Source organism: Stenella coeruleoalba, assembly GCF_951394435.1.
Source record: "Stenella coeruleoalba genome assembly, contig: scaffold_34, whole genome shotgun sequence".
Lineage (NCBI taxonomy): Eukaryota > Metazoa > Chordata > Mammalia > Artiodactyla > Delphinidae > Stenella > Stenella coeruleoalba.
The window spans coordinates 2,904,119-2,921,019 of record NW_027646159.1 but is presented as its reverse complement, the minus strand read 5'-3'; the positions used below and the strand labels follow the sequence as shown (position 1 = coordinate 2,921,019).

The 16,901-nt window shown below is 43.9% G+C and overlaps 1 long non-coding RNA gene across 8 annotated transcripts in view; it reads right to left on the bottom strand.

Annotated features, from left to right (window-relative positions):
* The window catches only part of LOC307181295, a 1,377,052-nt gene that overhangs the window by 630,455 nt on the left and 729,696 nt on the right, over positions 1-16,901 (bottom strand). Inside the window, exon 1 of one of the 8 annotated variants that reach the window (XR_013826364.1) lies at positions 4,109-4,127. The exons of 6 other annotated variants lie outside the window; for them this stretch is intronic. This is a non-coding gene — a long non-coding RNA (uncharacterized lncRNA). Of the gene's footprint in view, positions 1-952; positions 1,015-4,108; positions 4,128-16,901 lie in introns of those variants that run through there. One more of the 8 variants, XR_013826365.1, reaches the window with a different exon arrangement.

The following is a 16,901-nucleotide window of genomic DNA, read 5'->3' as shown; positions in this document are numbered from 1 at the left end:
GTCTCAGTTTTCCTCCCCTGGTACTCGGGTGCAACATTCCAGACGCTTTACTAACAGTCTCCCCACTTGGAGAGTCAGCGCCTTTAACCTCCTGTTTGGCCCAGTTTGCAATTTCTGCGGAAGATGAACAGGAATAGCGAGAACCAATGAGAGACTAGCTGGAGGTGTCTGGACGGGCAAATTTAACTCTCATTTCCCACCAGGAAGAGGAAATAACCAAAGGCTCAGTGTGCCGTGCCGGAACCAGATTAGGGCCTGAAGCCATTCTGCGGTGTTGCGGCCAGCTCACAAGAAAGCGAGTTGAAGAAAGGAGCTCAGGGGCACTGTAATTCACAAACCTGCAGAGTTATAAATGACAGCTATCGTCCAAAAATAGACTGAAGTAAGGCTGCCAAGAGGACTTGAAAGCGGGGCAGAATTGCAGGAAACCGATTTCAGGAGGTAGACTGGAATTGCATTGAAAGCATAGGAAAAGAGGCAGAACGTCCACAATGATGCACTTGGCCAAAAAGGGCGTATGCGTTTTTTCCTGAATATATTCAGGAAAAAACGCATACGCACTTTTTGGCCAACCAAGCAAGCTTGCAAAGGAAATCTGCACTACAATGAAGTCTCACTTCTCCCCGGTCAAAAGGGCCATCTGAAAAAAGTGTAAAATCCAGAAAGGCAGGACAGGCCATGGAGAACTGGGAGCCTTGTTATGCTGATGGGCGGGATGTAAATTGCCAACAACCACTCAGGAGAAGTGTATGGTGTTTCCTGAAACATCTAAAAAACAAAGCAACAGAGCCTAGGGCACTTCCACTTATGGTCCTATAGCTTAGGGAAATTAAAATCAAAAAGACACAGCCACCCCAATGTTTGGAACGGCTCTGTTTACAAGAACCTCGTTTACAGTACAAGTTCAACATCGCAGAAAGTGAAAAATGGATAAAGAAGTTGTGGTATTTACTTAAAAAGCAATATCACTCAGCAATCAAATCTATGTCATCAGGCCCTTAGCAGCACAGTGAGTGGATTCAGGTATGATGATTCTAACTGAAATAAGTACACAGAAAAAGAAACATCATAATATATCAGTAATACACGGAATGTAAACTTGGCTACACAGGAACTGAATTACAGAACAGAACAGGGTCTCAAATTTAGAAAACCAACTTATGCTTGCTTAAGGGTAAAGGTGAGTTGGGGTGCTGCATAACCAGAGATCGAAATGAGCACAGATAAAGTTCCTTAAGCCAAATATGGAATAGACAAGAGCTACTCCTTGCTCAACGAAATGGACTCAACACCGCATATTAAACGCCTAAGAATGTACCTGACTAGTAAGTATCTTAAAACCTATGGATTGCTATGTCTCCGAAAGAGAATCAAGCATGTGTACAGGGGCATAAACGCAGCAGTGATAGGATTGGAGAGGTTCGGTGAGCAAATGAAGACCCTTTGAAGTCATATTGCATGGTACCCATTCCACGGGTTTCAACTACCCAGGTTTAAGGTATTCTTCCTTCAGCTAAAACATGCATGTGGAACCTAGAGTATGATCAACCATGTGATCGGGAGACGTGTTCAAATATGTCTCAGTTTTCGTACCCTGGTACTCGGGTGCAACATTCCAGACGCTTTACTAACACTCTCCCGACTTGGAGAGTCAGTTCCTTTAACCTCCTGTTTGGCCCAGTTTGCAATTTCTGTGGAAGATGAACAGGAATAGCGAGAACCAATGAGAGACTAGCTGGAGGTGTCTGGACGGGCAAATTTAACTCTCATTTCCCACCAGGAAGAGGAATTAACCAAAGGCTCAGCGTGCCTTGCCGGAACCAGATTAGGGCCTGAAGCCATCCTGCGGTGTTGCGGCCAGCTCACAAGAAAGCGAGTTGAAGAAAGGAGCTCAGGGGCACTGTAATTCACAAACCTGCAGAGTTATAAATGACAGCTATCATCCAAAAATATACTGAAGTAAGGCTGCCAAGAGGACTTGAAAGCGGGGCAGAATTGCAGGAAACCGATTTCAGGAGGTAGACTGGAATTGCATTGAAACCATAGGAAAAGAGGCAGAACGTCCACAATGATGCACTTGGCCAAAAAGGGCGTATGCATTTTTTCCTGAATATATTCAGGAAAAAACGCATACGCCCTTTTTGGCCAACCAAGCAAGCTTGCAAAGGAAATCTGCACTACAATGAAGTCTCACTTCCCCCCGGTCAAAAGGGCCATCTGAAAAAAGTGTAAAATCCAGAAAGGCAGGACAGGCCATGGAGAACTGGGAGCCTTGTTATGCTGATGGGCGGGATGTAAATTGCCAACAGACACTCGGGAGAAGTGTATGGTGTTTCCTGAAACATCTAAAAAACAAAGCAACAGAGCCTAGGGCACTTCCACTTATGGTCCTATAGCTTAGGGAAATTAAAATCAAAAAGACACAGCCACCCCAAAGTTTGGGACGCCTCTGTTTACAAGAACCTCGTTTACAGTACAAGTTCAATATCACATAAACTGAAAAATGGATAAAGAACTTGTGGTACTTACGTACAATGCAGTATCACTCAGCAATGAAATCTATGTCATCAGGCCCGTAGCAGCATAATGAGTGGATTCAGGTACGATGATTCTAACTGAAATAAGTCACACAGAAAAAGAAACATCATAATATATCAGTAATACACGGAATGGAAACTTGGCTACACAGGAACTGAATTACAGAACAGAACAGGGTCTCAAATTTAGAAAACCAACTTATGCTTGCTTAAGGGGAAAGGTGAGTTGGGGTGCTGCATAAAACCAGAGATTGAAATGAGCACAGATAAAGTTCCTTAAGCCAAATATGGAATAGACAAGAGCTACTCCTTGCTCAACGAAATGGACTCAACACCGCATATTAAACGCCTAAGAATGTACCTGACTAGTAAGTATCTTAAAACCTATGGATTGCTATGTCTCCGAAAGAGAACCAAGCGTGTATACAGGGGCATAAACGCAGCAGTGATAGGATTGGAGAGGTTCGTGAGCAAATGAAGACCCTTTGAAGTCATATTACATGGTACCCATTACACGGGTCTCAACTCTCCAGGTTTAAGGTATTCTTCCTTCAGCTAAAACATGCATGTGGAACCCAGAGTATGATCAACCATGTGAACGGGAGACGTGTTCAAATATGTCTCAGGTTTCCGCCCCTGGTACTCGGGTGCAACATTCCAGATGCTTTACTAACACTCTCCCGACTTGGAGAGTAAGTCCCTTAAACCTCCTGTTTGGCCCAGTTTGCAAATTCTGCGGAAGATGAACAGGAATAGAGAGAACCAATGAGAGGCTAGCTAGAGGTGTCTGGACGGGCAAATTTAACTCTCATTTCCCACCAGGAAGAGGAATTAACCAAAGGCTCAGCGTGCCGTACCGGAACCAGATTAGGGCCTGAAGCCATCTTGCGGTGTTGCGGCCAGCTCACAAGAAAGGGAGTTGAAGAAAGGAGCTCAGGGACACTGTAATTCACAAACCTGCAGAGTTATAAATGACAGCTATCGTCCAAAAATAGACTGAAGTAAGGCTGCCAAGAGGACTTGAAAGCAGGGCAGAATTGCAGGAAACCGATTTCAGGAGGTAGACTGGAATTGCATTGAAAGCATAGGAAAAGAGGCAGAACGTCCACAATGATGCACTTGGCCAAAAAGGGCGTATGCGTTTTTTCCTGAATATATTCAGGAAAAAACGCATACGCCCTTTTTGGCCAACCAAGCAAGCTTGCAAAGGAAATCTGCACTACAATGAAGTCTCACTTCCCCCCGGTCAAAAGGGCCATCTGAAAAAAGTGTAAAATCCAGAAAGGCAGGACAGGCCATGGAGAACTGGGAGCCTTGTTATGCTGATGGGCGGGATGTAAATTGCCAACAACCACTCGGGAGAAGTGTATGGTGTTTCCTGAAACATCTAAAAAACAAAGCAACAGAACCTAGGGCACTGCCACTTATGGTCCTATAGCTTAGGGAAATTAAAATCAAAAAGACACAGCCACCCCACAGTTTGGGACGCCTCTGTTTACAAGAACCTCGTTTACCGTACAAGTTCAATATCACAGAAAGTGAAAAATGGATAAAGAACTTGTGGTACTTACGTACAATGCAGTATCACTCAGCAATGAAATCTAAGTCATGAGGCCCGTAGCAGCATAATGAGTGGATTCAGGTACGATGATTCTAACTGAAATAAGTCACACAGAAAAAGAAACATCATAAGATATCACTAATACACGGAATGTAAACTTGGCTACACAGGAACTGCATTCCAAAACAGAACAGGGTCTCAAATTTAGAAAACCAACATATGCTTGATTAAGGGGAAAGGTGAGTTGGGGTGCTGCATAAAACCAGAGATTGAAATGAGCACAGATAAAGTTCCTTAAGCCAAATATGGAATAGACAAGAGCTACTCCTTGCTCAACGAAATGGACTCAACACCCCATATTAAACGCCTAAGAATGTACCTGACTAGTAAGTATCTTAAAACCTATGGATTGCTATGTCTCCAAAAGAGAATCAAGCGTGTATACAGGGGCATAAACGCAGCACTGATAGGATTGGAGAGGTTCGGTGAGCAAATGAAGACCCTTTGAAGACATATTGCATGGTACCAATTCCACGGGTCTCAACTCTCCAGGTTTAAGGTATTCTTCCTTCAGATAAAACATGCATGTGGAACCCAGAGTATGATCAACCGTGTGAACGGGAGACGTGTTCAAATATGTCTCAGTTTTCTTCCCCTGGTACTCGGGTGCAACATTCCAGACGCTTTACTAACAGTCTCCCCACTTGGAGAGTCAGCGCCTTTAACCTCCTGTTTGGCCCAGTTTGCAATTTCTGCGGAAGATGAACAGGAATAGCGAGAACCAATGAGAGACTAGCTGTAGGTGTCTGGACGGGCAAATTTAACTCTCATTTCCCACCAGGAAGAGGAATTAACCAAAGGCTCAGCGTGCCGTGCCGGAACCAGATTAGGGCCTGAAGCCATCCTGCGGTGTTGCGGCCAGCTCACAAGAAAACGAGTTGAAGAAAGGAGCTCAGGGGCACTGTAATTCACAAACCTGCAGAGTTATAAATGGCAGCTATCATCCAAAAATAGACTGAAGTAAGGCTGCCAAGAGGACTTGAAAGCGGGGCAGAATTGCAGGAAACCGATTTCAGGAGGTAGACTGGAATTGCATTGAAAGCATAGGAAAAGAGGCAGAACGTCCACAATGATGCACTTGGCCAAAAAGGGCGTATGCGTTTTTTCCTGAATATATTCAGGAAAAAACGCATATGCCCTTTTTGGTCAACCAAGCAAGCTTGCAAAGGAAATCTGCACTACAATGAAGTCTCACTTCTCCCCGGTCAAAAGGGTCATCTGAAAAAAGTGTAAAATCCAGAAAGGCAGGACAGGCCATGGAGAACTTGGAGCCTTGTTATGCTGATGGGCGGGATGTAAATTGCCAACAGACACTCGGGAGAAGTGTATGGTGTTTCCTGAAACATCTAAAAAACAAAGCAACAGAGCCTAGGGCACTTCCACTTATGGTCCTATAGCTTAGGGAAATTAAAATCAAAAAGACACAGCCACCCCAAAGTTTGGAACCGTTCTGTTTACAAGAACCTCGTTTACAGTACAAGTTCAACATCGCAGAAAGTGAAAAATGGATAAAGAAGTTGTGGTATTTACTTACAATGCAATATCACTCAGCAATGAAATCTATGTCATCAGGCCCTTAGCAGCACAGTGAGTGGATTCAGGTATGATGATTCTAACTGAAATAAGTACACAGAAAAAGAAACATCATAATATATCAGAAATACACGGAATGTAAACTTGGCTACACAGGAACTGAATTACAGAATAGTACAGGGTCTCAAATTTAGAAAACCAACTTATGCTTGCTTAAGGGGAAAGGTGAGTTGGGGTGCTGCATAAACAGAGTTCGAAATGAGCAAAGATAAAGTTCCTTAAAACAAATATGGAATAGACAAGAGCTACTCCTTGCTCAACGAAATGGACTCAACACCGCATATTAAACGCCTAAGAATGTACCTGACTAGTAAGTATCTTAAAACCTATGGATTGCTATGTCTCCGAAAGAGAATCAAGCATGTGTACAGGGGCATAAACGCAGCAGTGATAGGATTGGAGAGGTTCGGTGAGCAAATGAAGACCCTTTGAAGTCATATTGCATGGTACCCATTCCACGGGTTTCAACTACCCAGGTTTAAGGTATTCTTCCTTCAGCTAAAACATGCATGTGGAACCTAGAGTATGATCAACCATGTGATCGGGAGACGTGTTCAAATATGTCTCAGTTTTCGTACCCTGGTACTCGGGTGCAACATTCCAGACGCTTTACTAACACTCTCCCGACTTGGAGAGTCAGTTCCTTTAACCTCCTGTTTGGCCCAGTTTGCAATTTCTGCGGAAGATGAACAGGAATAGCGAGAACCAATGAGAGACTAGCTGGAGGTGTCTGGACGGGCAAATTTAACTCTCATTTCCCACCAGGAAGAGGAAATAACCAAAGGCTCAGCGTGCCGTACCGGAACCAGATTAGGGCCTGAAGCCATCTTGCAGTGTTGCGGCCAGGTCACAAGAAAGCGAGTTGAAGAAAGGAGCTCAGGGGCACTGTAATTCACAAACCTGCAGAGTTATAAATGACAGCTATCGTCCAAAAATAGACTGAAGTAAGGCTGCCAAGAGGACTTGAAAGCAGGGCAGAATTGCAGGAAACCGATTTCAGGAGGTAGACTGGAATTGCATTGAAAGCATAGGAAAAGAGGCAGAACGTCCACAATGATGCACTTGGCCAAAAAGGGCGTATGCGTTTTTTCCTGAATATATTCAGGAAAAAACGCATACGCCCTTTTTGGCCAACCAAGCAAGCTTGCAAAGGAAATCTGCACTACAATGAAGTCTCACTTCCCCCCGGTCAAAAGGGCCATCTGAAAAAAGTGTAAAATCCAGAAAGGCAGGACAGGCCATGGAGAACTGGGAGCCTTGTTATGCTGATGGGCGGGATGTAAATTGCCAACAACCACTCGGGAGAAGTGTATGGTGTTTCCTGAAACATCTAAAAAACAAAGCAACAGAACCTAGGGCACTTCCACTTATGGTCCTATAGCTTAGGGAAATTAAAATCAAAAAGACACAGCCACCCCAAAGTTTGGAACGGCTCTGTTTACAAGAACCTCGTTTACAGTACAAGTTCAACATCGCAGAAAGTGAAAAATGGATAAAGAAGTTGTGGTATTCACTTACAAAGCAATATCACTCAGCAATGAAATCTATGTCATCAGGCCCTTAGCAGCACAATGAGTGGATTCAGGTATGATGATTCTAACTGAAATAAGTCACACAGAAAAAGAAACATCATAAGATATCAGTAATACACGGAATGGAAACTTGGCTACACAGGAACTGAATTACAGAACAGAACAGTGTCTCAAATTTAGAAAACCAACTTATGCTTGCTTAAGGGTAAAGGTGAGTTGGGGTGCTGCATAAAACCAGAGATTGAAATGAGCACAGATAAAGTTCCTTAAGCCAAATATGGAATAGACAAGAGCTACTCCTTGCTCAACGAAATGGACTCAACACCGCATATTAAACGCCTAAGAATGTACCTGACTAGTAAGTATCTTAAAACCTATGGATTGCTATGTCTCCGAAAGAGAATCAAGCATGTGTACAGGGGCATAAACACAGCACTGATAGGATTGGAGAGGTTCGGTGAGCAAATGAAGACCCTTTGAAGTCATATTGCATGGTACCCATTCCACGGGTTTCAACTACCCAGGTTTAAGGTATTCTTCCTTCAGCTAAAACATGCATGTGGAACCTAGAGTATGATCAACCATGTGATCGGGAGACGTGTTCAAATATGTCTCAGTTTTCGTACCCTGGTACGCCGGTGCAACATTCCAGACGCTTTACTAACACTCTCCCGACTTGGAGAGTCAGTCCCTTTAACCTCCTGTTTGGCCCAGTTTGCAATTTCTGCGGAAGATGAACAGGAATAGCGAGAACCAATGAGAGACTAGCTGGAGGTGTCTGGACGGGCAAATTTAACTCTCATTTCCCACCAGGAAGAGGAATTAACCAAAGGCTCAGCGTGCCGTGCCGGAACCAGATTAGGGCCTGAAGCCATCCTGCGGTGTTGCGGCCAGCTCACAAGAAAGCGAGTTGAAGAAAGGAGCTCAGGGACACTGTAATTCACAAACCTGCAGAGTTATAAATGACAGCTATCGTCCAAAAATAGACTGAAGTAAGGCTGCCAAGAGGACTTGAAAGCGGGGCAGAATTGCAGGAAACCGATTTCAGGAGGTAGACTGGAATTGCATTGAAAGCATAGGAAAAGAGGCAGAACGTCCACAATGATGCACTTGGCCAAAAAGGGCGTATGCGTTTTTTCCTGAATATATTCAGGAAAAAACGCATACGCCCTTTTTGGCCAACCAAGCAAGCTTGCAAAGGAAATCTGCACTACAATGAAGTCTCACTTCCCCCCGGTCAAAAGGGCCATCTGAAAAAAGTGTAAAATCCAGAAAGGCAGGACAGGCCATGGAGAACTGGGAGCCTTGTTATGCTGATGGGCGGGATGTAAATTGCCAACAGACACTCCGGTGAAGTGTATGGTGTTTCCTGAAACATCTAAAAAACAAAGCAACAGAGCCTAGGGCACTGCCACTTATGCTCCTATAGCTTAGGGAAATTAAAATCAAAAAGACACAGCCACCCCAAAGTTTGGAACGGCTCTGTTTACAAGAACCTCGTTTACCGTACAAGTTCAATATCACAGAAAGTGATAAATGGATAAAGAACTTGTGGTACTTACGTACAATGCAGTATCACTCAGCAATGAAATCTAAGTCATGAGGCCCGTAGCAGCATAATGAGTGGATTCAGGTACGATGATTCTAACTGAAATAAGTCACACAGAAAAAGAAACATCATAAGATATCACTAATACACGGAATGTAAACTTGGCTACACAGGAACTGCATTCCAAAACAGAACAGGGTCTCAAATTTAGAAAACCAACATATGCTTGATTAAGGGGAAAGGTGAGTTGGGGTGCTGCATAAAACCAGAGATTGAAATGAGCACAGATAAAGTTCCTTAAGCCAAATATGGAATAGACAAGAGCTACTCCTTGCTCAACGAAATGGACTCAACACCCCATATTAAACGCCTAAGAATGTACCTGACTAGTAAGTATCTTAAAACCTATGGATTGCTATGTCTCCAAAAGAGAATCAAGCGTGTATACAGGGGCATAAACGCAGCAGTGATAGGATTGGAGAGGTTCGGTGAGCAAATGAAGACCCTTTGAAGAAATATTGCATGGTACCAATTCCACGGGTCTCAACTCTCCAGGTTTAAGGTATTCTTCCTTCAGATAAAACATGCATGTGGAACCCAGAGTATGATCAACCGTGTGAACGGGAGACGTGTTCAAATATGTCTCAGTTTTCCTCCCCTGGTACTCGGGTGCAACATTCCAGACGCTTTACTAACAGTCTCCCCACTTGGAGAGTCAGCGCCTTTAACCTCCTGTTTGGCCCAGTTTGCAATTTCTGCGGAAGATGAACAGGAATAGCGAGAACCAATGAGAGACTAGCTGGAGGTGTCTGGACGGGCAAATTTAACTCTCATTTCCCACCAGGAAGAGGAAATAACCAAAGGCTCAGCGTGCCGTACCGGAACCAGATTAGGGCCTGAAGCCATCTTGCAGTGTTGCGGCCAGGTCACAAGAAAGCGAGTTGAAGAAAGGAGCTCAGGGGCACTGTAATTCACAAACCTGCAGAGTTATAAATGACAGCTATCGTCCAAAAATAGACTGAAGTAAGGCTGCCAAGAGGACTTGAAAGCAGGGCAGAATTGCAGGAAACCGATTTCAGGAGGTAGACTGGAATTGCATTGAAAGCATAGGAAAAGAGGCAGAACGTCCACAATGATGCACTTGGCCAAAAAGGGCGTATGCGTTTTTTCCTGAATATATTCAGGAAAAAACGCATACGCCCTTTTTGGCCAACCAAGCAAGCTTGCAAAGGAAATCTGCACTACAATGAAGTCTCACTTCCCCCCGGTCAAAAGGGCCATCTGAAAAAAGTGTAAAATCCAGAAAGGCAGGACAGGCCATGGAGAACTGGGAGCCTTGTTATGCTGATGGGCGGGATGTAAATTGCCAACAACCACTCGGGAGAAGTGTATGGTGTTTCCTGAAACATCTAAAAAACAAAGCAACAGAACCTAGGGCACTTCCACTTATGGTCCTATAGCTTAGGGAAATTAAAATCAAAAAGACACAGCCACCCCAAAGTTTGGAACGGCTCTGTTTACAAGAACCTCGTTTACAGTACAAGTTCAACATCGCAGAAAGTGAAAAATGGATAAAGAAGTTGTGGTATTCACTTACAAAGCAATATCACTCAGCAATGAAATCTATGTCATCAGGCCCTTAGCAGCACAATGAGTGGATTCAGGTATGATGATTCTAACTGAAATAAGTCACACAGAAAAAGAAACATCATAAGATATCAGTAATACACGGAATGGAAACTTGGCTACACAGGAACTGAATTACAGAACAGAACAGTGTCTCAAATTTAGAAAACCAACTTATGCTTGCTTAAGGGTAAAGGTGAGTTGGGGTGCTGCATAAAACCAGAGATTGAAATGAGCACAGATAAAGTTCCTTAAGCCAAATATGGAATAGACAAGAGCTACTCCTTGCTCAACGAAATGGACTCAACACCGCATATTAAACGCCTAAGAATGTACCTGACTAGTAAGTATCTTAAAACCTATGGATTGCTATGTCTCCGAAAGAGAATCAAGCATGTGTACAGGGGCATAAACACAGCACTGATAGGATTGGAGAGGTTCGGTGAGCAAATGAAGACCCTTTGAAGTCATATTGCATGGTACCCATTCCACGGGTTTCAACTACCCAGGTTTAAGGTATTCTTCCTTCAGCTAAAACATGCATGTGGAACCTAGAGTATGATCAACCATGTGATCGGGAGACGTGTTCAAATATGTCTCAGTTTTCGTACCCTGGTACGCCGGTGCAACATTCCAGACGCTTTACTAACACTCTCCCGACTTGGAGAGTCAGTCCCTTTAACCTCCTGTTTGGCCCAGTTTGCAATTTCTGCGGAAGATGAACAGGAATAGCGAGAACCAATGAGAGACTAGCTGGAGGTGTCTGGACGGGCAAATTTAACTCTCATTTCCCACCAGGAAGAGGAATTAACCAAAGGCTCAGCGTGCCGTGCCGGAACCAGATTAGGGCCTGAAGCCATCCTGCGGTGTTGCGGCCAGCTCACAAGAAAGCGAGTTGAAGAAAGGAGCTCAGGGACACTGTAATTCACAAACCTGCAGAGTTATAAATGACAGCTATCGTCCAAAAATAGACTGAAGTAAGGCTGCCAAGAGGACTTGAAAGCGGGGCAGAATTGCAGGAAACCGATTTCAGGAGGTAGACTGGAATTGCATTGAAAGCATAGGAAAAGAGGCAGAACGTCCACAATGATGCACTTGGCCAAAAAGGGCGTATGCGTTTTTTCCTGAATATATTCAGGAAAAAACGCATACGCCCTTTTTGGCCAACCAAGCAAGCTTGCAAAGGAAATCTGCACTACAATGAAGTCTCACTTCCCCCCGGTCAAAAGGGCCATCTGAAAAAAGTGTAAAATCCAGAAAGGCAGGACAGGCCATGGAGAACTGGGAGCCTTGTTATGCTGATGGGCGGGATGTAAATTGCCAACAGACACTCCGGTGAAGTGTATGGTGTTTCCTGAAACATCTAAAAAACAAAGCAACAGAGCCTAGGGCACTGCCACTTATGCTCCTATAGCTTAGGGAAATTAAAATCAAAAAGACACAGCCACCCCAAAGTTTGGAACGGCTCTGTTTACAAGAACCTCGTTTACCGTACAAGTTCAATATCACAGAAAGTGATAAATGGATAAAGAACTTGTGGTACTTACGTACAATGCAGTATCACTCAGCAATGAAATCTAAGTCATGAGGCCCGTAGCAGCATAATGAGTGGATTCAGGTACGATGATTCTAACTGAAATAAGTCACACAGAAAAAGAAACATCATAAGATATCACTAATACACGGAATGTAAACTTGGCTACACAGGAACTGCATTCCAAAACAGAACAGGGTCTCAAATTTAGAAAACCAACATATGCTTGATTAAGGGGAAAGGTGAGTTGGGGTGCTGCATAAAACCAGAGATTGAAATGAGCACAGATAAAGTTCCTTAAGCCAAATATGGAATAGACAAGAGCTACTCCTTGCTCAACGAAATGGACTCAACACCCCATATTAAACGCCTAAGAATGTACCTGACTAGTAAGTATCTTAAAACCTATGGATTGCTATGTCTCCAAAAGAGAATCAAGCGTGTATACAGGGGCATAAACGCAGCAGTGATAGGATTGGAGAGGTTCGGTGAGCAAATGAAGACCCTTTGAAGAAATATTGCATGGTACCAATTCCACGGGTCTCAACTCTCCAGGTTTAAGGTATTCTTCCTTCAGATAAAACATGCATGTGGAACCCAGAGTATGATCAACCGTGTGAACGGGAGACGTGTTCAAATATGTCTCAGTTTTCCTCCCCTGGTACTCGGGTGCAACATTCCAGACGCTTTACTAACAGTCTCCCCACTTGGAGAGTCAGCGCCTTTAACCTCCTGTTTGGCCCAGTTTGCAATTTCTGCGGAAGATGAACAGGAATAGCGAGAACCAATGAGAGACTAGCTGTAGGTGTCTGGACGGGCAAATTTAACTCTCATTTCCCACCAGGAAGAGGAATTAACCAAAGGCTCAGCGTGCCGTGCCGGAACCAGATTAGGGCCTGAAGCCATCCTGCGGTGTTGCGGCCAGCTCACAAGAAAACGAGTTGAAGAAAGGAGCTCAGGGGCACTGTAATTCACAAACCTGCAGAGTTATAAATGGCAGCTATCATCCAAAAATAGACTGAAGTAAGGCTGCCAAGAGGACTTGAAAGCGGGGCAGAATTGCAGGAAACCGATTTCAGGAGGTAGACTGGAATTGCATTGAAAGCATAGGAAAAGAGGCAGAACGTCCACAATGATGCACTTGGCCAAAAAGGGCGTATGCGTTTTTTCCTGAATATATTCAGGAAAAAACGCATACGCCCTTTTTGGCCAACCAAGCAAGCTTGCAAAGGAAATCTGCACTACAATGAAGTCTCACTTCCCCCCGGTCAAAAGGGCCATCTGAAAAAAGTGTAAAATCCAGAAAGGCAGGACAGGCCATGGAGAACTGGGAGCCTTGTTATGCTGATGGGCGGGATGTAAATTGCCAACAGACACTCCGGTGAAGTGTATGGTGTTTCCTGAAACATCTAAAAAACAAAGCAACAGAGCCTAGGGCACTGCCACTTATGCTCCTATAGCTTAGGGAAATTAAAATCAAAAAGACACAGCCACCCCAAAGTTTGGAACGGCTCTGTTTACAAGAACCTCGTTTACCGTACAAGTTCAATATCACAGAAAGTGATAAATGGATAAAGAACTTGTGGTACTTACGTACAATGCAGTATCACTCAGCAATGAAATCTAAGTCATGAGGCCCGTAGCAGCATAATGAGTGGATTCAGGTACGATGATTCTAACTGAAATAAGTCACACAGAAAAAGAAACATCATAAGATATCACTAATACACGGAATGTAAACTTGGCTACACAGGAACTGCATTCCAAAACAGAACAGGGTCTCAAATTTAGAAAACCAACATATGCTTGATTAAGGGGAAAGGTGAGTTGGGGTGCTGCATAAAACCAGAGATTGAAATGAGCACAGATAAAGTTCCTTAAGCCAAATATGGAATAGACAAGAGCTACTCCTTGCTCAACGAAATGGACTCAACACCCCATATTAAACGCCTAAGAATGTACCTGACTAGTAAGTATCTTAAAACCTATGGATTGCTATGTCTCCAAAAGAGAATCAAGCGTGTATACAGGGGCATAAACGCAGCAGTGATAGGATTGGAGAGGTTCGGTGAGCAAATGAAGACCCTTTGAAGAAATATTGCATGGTACCAATTCCACGGGTCTCAACTCTCCAGGTTTAAGGTATTCTTCCTTCAGATAAAACATGCATGTGGAACCCAGAGTATGATCAACCGTGTGAACGGGAGACGTGTTCAAATATGTCTCAGTTTTCCTCCCCTGGTACTCGGGTGCAACATTCCAGACGCTTTACTAACAGTCTCCCCACTTGGAGAGTCAGCGCCTTTAACCTCCTGTTTGGCCCAGTTTGCAATTTCTGCGGAAGATGAACAGGAATAGCGAGAACCAATGAGAGACTAGCTGTAGGTGTCTGGACGGGCAAATTTAACTCTCATTTCCCACCAGGAAGAGGAATTAACCAAAGGCTCAGCGTGCCGTGCCGGAACCAGATTAGGGCCTGAAGCCATCCTGCGGTGTTGCGGCCAGCTCACAAGAAAACGAGTTGAAGAAAGGAGCTCAGGGGCACTGTAATTCACAAACCTGCAGAGTTATAAATGGCAGCTATCATCCAAAAATAGACTGAAGTAAGGCTGCCAAGAGGACTTGAAAGCGGGGCAGAATTGCAGGAAACCGATTTCAGGAGGTAGACTGGAATTGCATTGAAAGCATAGGAAAAGAGGCAGAACGTCCACAATGATGCACTTGGCCAAAAAGGGCGTATGTGTTTTTTCCTGAATATATTCACGAAAAAAGCATACGCCCTTTTTGGTCAACCAAGCAAGCTTGCAAAGGAAATCTGCACTACAATGAAGTCTCACTTCTCCCCGGTCAAAAGGGTCATCTGAAAAAAGTGTAAAATCCAGAAAGGCAGGACAGGCCATGGAGAACTTGGAGCCTTGTTATGCTGATGGGCGGGATGTAAATTTCCAACAGACACTCGGGAGAAGTGTATGGTGTTTCCTGAAACATCTAAAAAACAAAGCAACAGAGCCTAGGGCACTTCCACTTATGGTCCTATAGCTTAGGGAAATTAAAATAAAAAAGACACAGCCACCCCAAAGTTTGGAACTGTTCTGTTTACAAGAACCTCGTTTACAGTACAAGTTCAACATCGCAGAAAGTGAAAAATGGATAAAGAAGTTGTGGTATTTACTTACAATGCAATATCACTCAGCAATGAAATCTATGTCATCAGGCCCTTAGCAGCACAGTCAGTGGATTCAGGTATGATGATTCTAACTGAAATAAGTACACAGAAAAAGAAACATCATAATATATCAGTAATACACGGAATGTAAACTTGGCTACACAGGAACTGAATTACAGAACAGAACAGGGTCTCAAATTTAGAAAACCAACTTATGCTTGCTTAAGGGTAAAGGTGAGTTGGGGTGCTGCATAACCAGAGTTCGAAATGAGCAAAGATAAAGTTCCTTAAACCAAATATGGAATAGACAAGAGCTACTCCTTGCTCAACGAAATGGACTCAACACCGCATATTAAACGCCTAAGAATGTACCTGACTAGTAAGTATCTTAAAACCTATGGATTGCTATGTCTCCGAAAGAGAATCAAGCATGTGTACAGGGGCATAAACGCAGCAGTGATAGGATTGGAGAGGTTCGGTGAGCAAATGAAGACCCTTTGAAGTCATATTGCATGGTACCCATTCCACGGGTTTCAACTACCCAGGTTTAAGGTATTCTTCCTTCAGCTAAATCATGCATGTGGAACCCAGAGTATGATCAACCATGTGAACAGGAGACGTGTTCAAATATGTCTCAGTTTTCCTCCCCTGGTACTCGGGTGCAACATTCCAGACGCTTTACTAACACTCTCCCGTCTTGGAGAGTCAGTCCCTTTAACTTCCTGTTTGGCCCAGTTTGCAATTTCTGCGGAAGATGAACAGGAATAGCGAGAACCAATGAGAGGCTAGCTGGAGGTGTCTGGACGGGCAAATTTAACTCTCATTTCCCACCAGGAAGAGGAATTAACCAAAGGCTCAGCATGCCCGGCCGGAACCAGATTAGGGCCTGAAGCCATCCTGCGGTGTTGCGGCCAGCTCAAAAGAAAGCGAGTTGAAGAAAGGAGCTTAGGGGCACTGTAATTCACAAACCTGCAGAGTTATAAATGACAGCTATCGTCCAAAAATAGACTGAAGTAAGGCTGCCAAGAGGACTTGAAAGCGGGGCAGAATTGCAGGAAACCGATTTCAGGAGGTAGACTGGAATTGCATTGAAAGCATAGGAAAAGAGGCAGAACGTCCACAATGATGCACTTGGCCAAAAAGGGCGTATGCGTTTTTTCCTGAATATATTCAGGAAAAAACGCATACGCCCTTTTTGGCCAACCAAGCAAGCTTGCAAAGAAATCTGCACTACAATGAAGTCTCACTTCTCCCCGGTCAAAAGGGCCATCTGAAAAAAGTGTAAAATCCAGAAAGGCAGGAGAGGCCATGGAGAACTGGGAGCCTTGTTATGCTGATGGGCGGGAGGTAAATTGCCAACAGACACTCAGGAGAAGTGTATGGTGTTTCCTGAAACATCTAAAAAACAAAGCAACACAGCCTAGGGCACTTCCACTTATGGTCCTATAGTTTAGGGAAATTAAAATCAAAAAGACACAGACACCCCAAAGTTTGGGATGCCTCCGTTTACAAGAACCTCGTTTACCGTACAAATTCAATATCACAGAAAGTGAAAAATGGATAAAGAACTTGTGGTACTTACGTACAATGCAGTTTCACTCAGCAATGAAATCTGTGTCATCAGGCCCGTAGCAGCACAATGAGTGGATTTAGGTACGATGATTCTAACTGAAATAATTCACACATAAAAAGAAACATCATAATATATCACTAATACACGGAATGTAAACTTGGCTACACAGG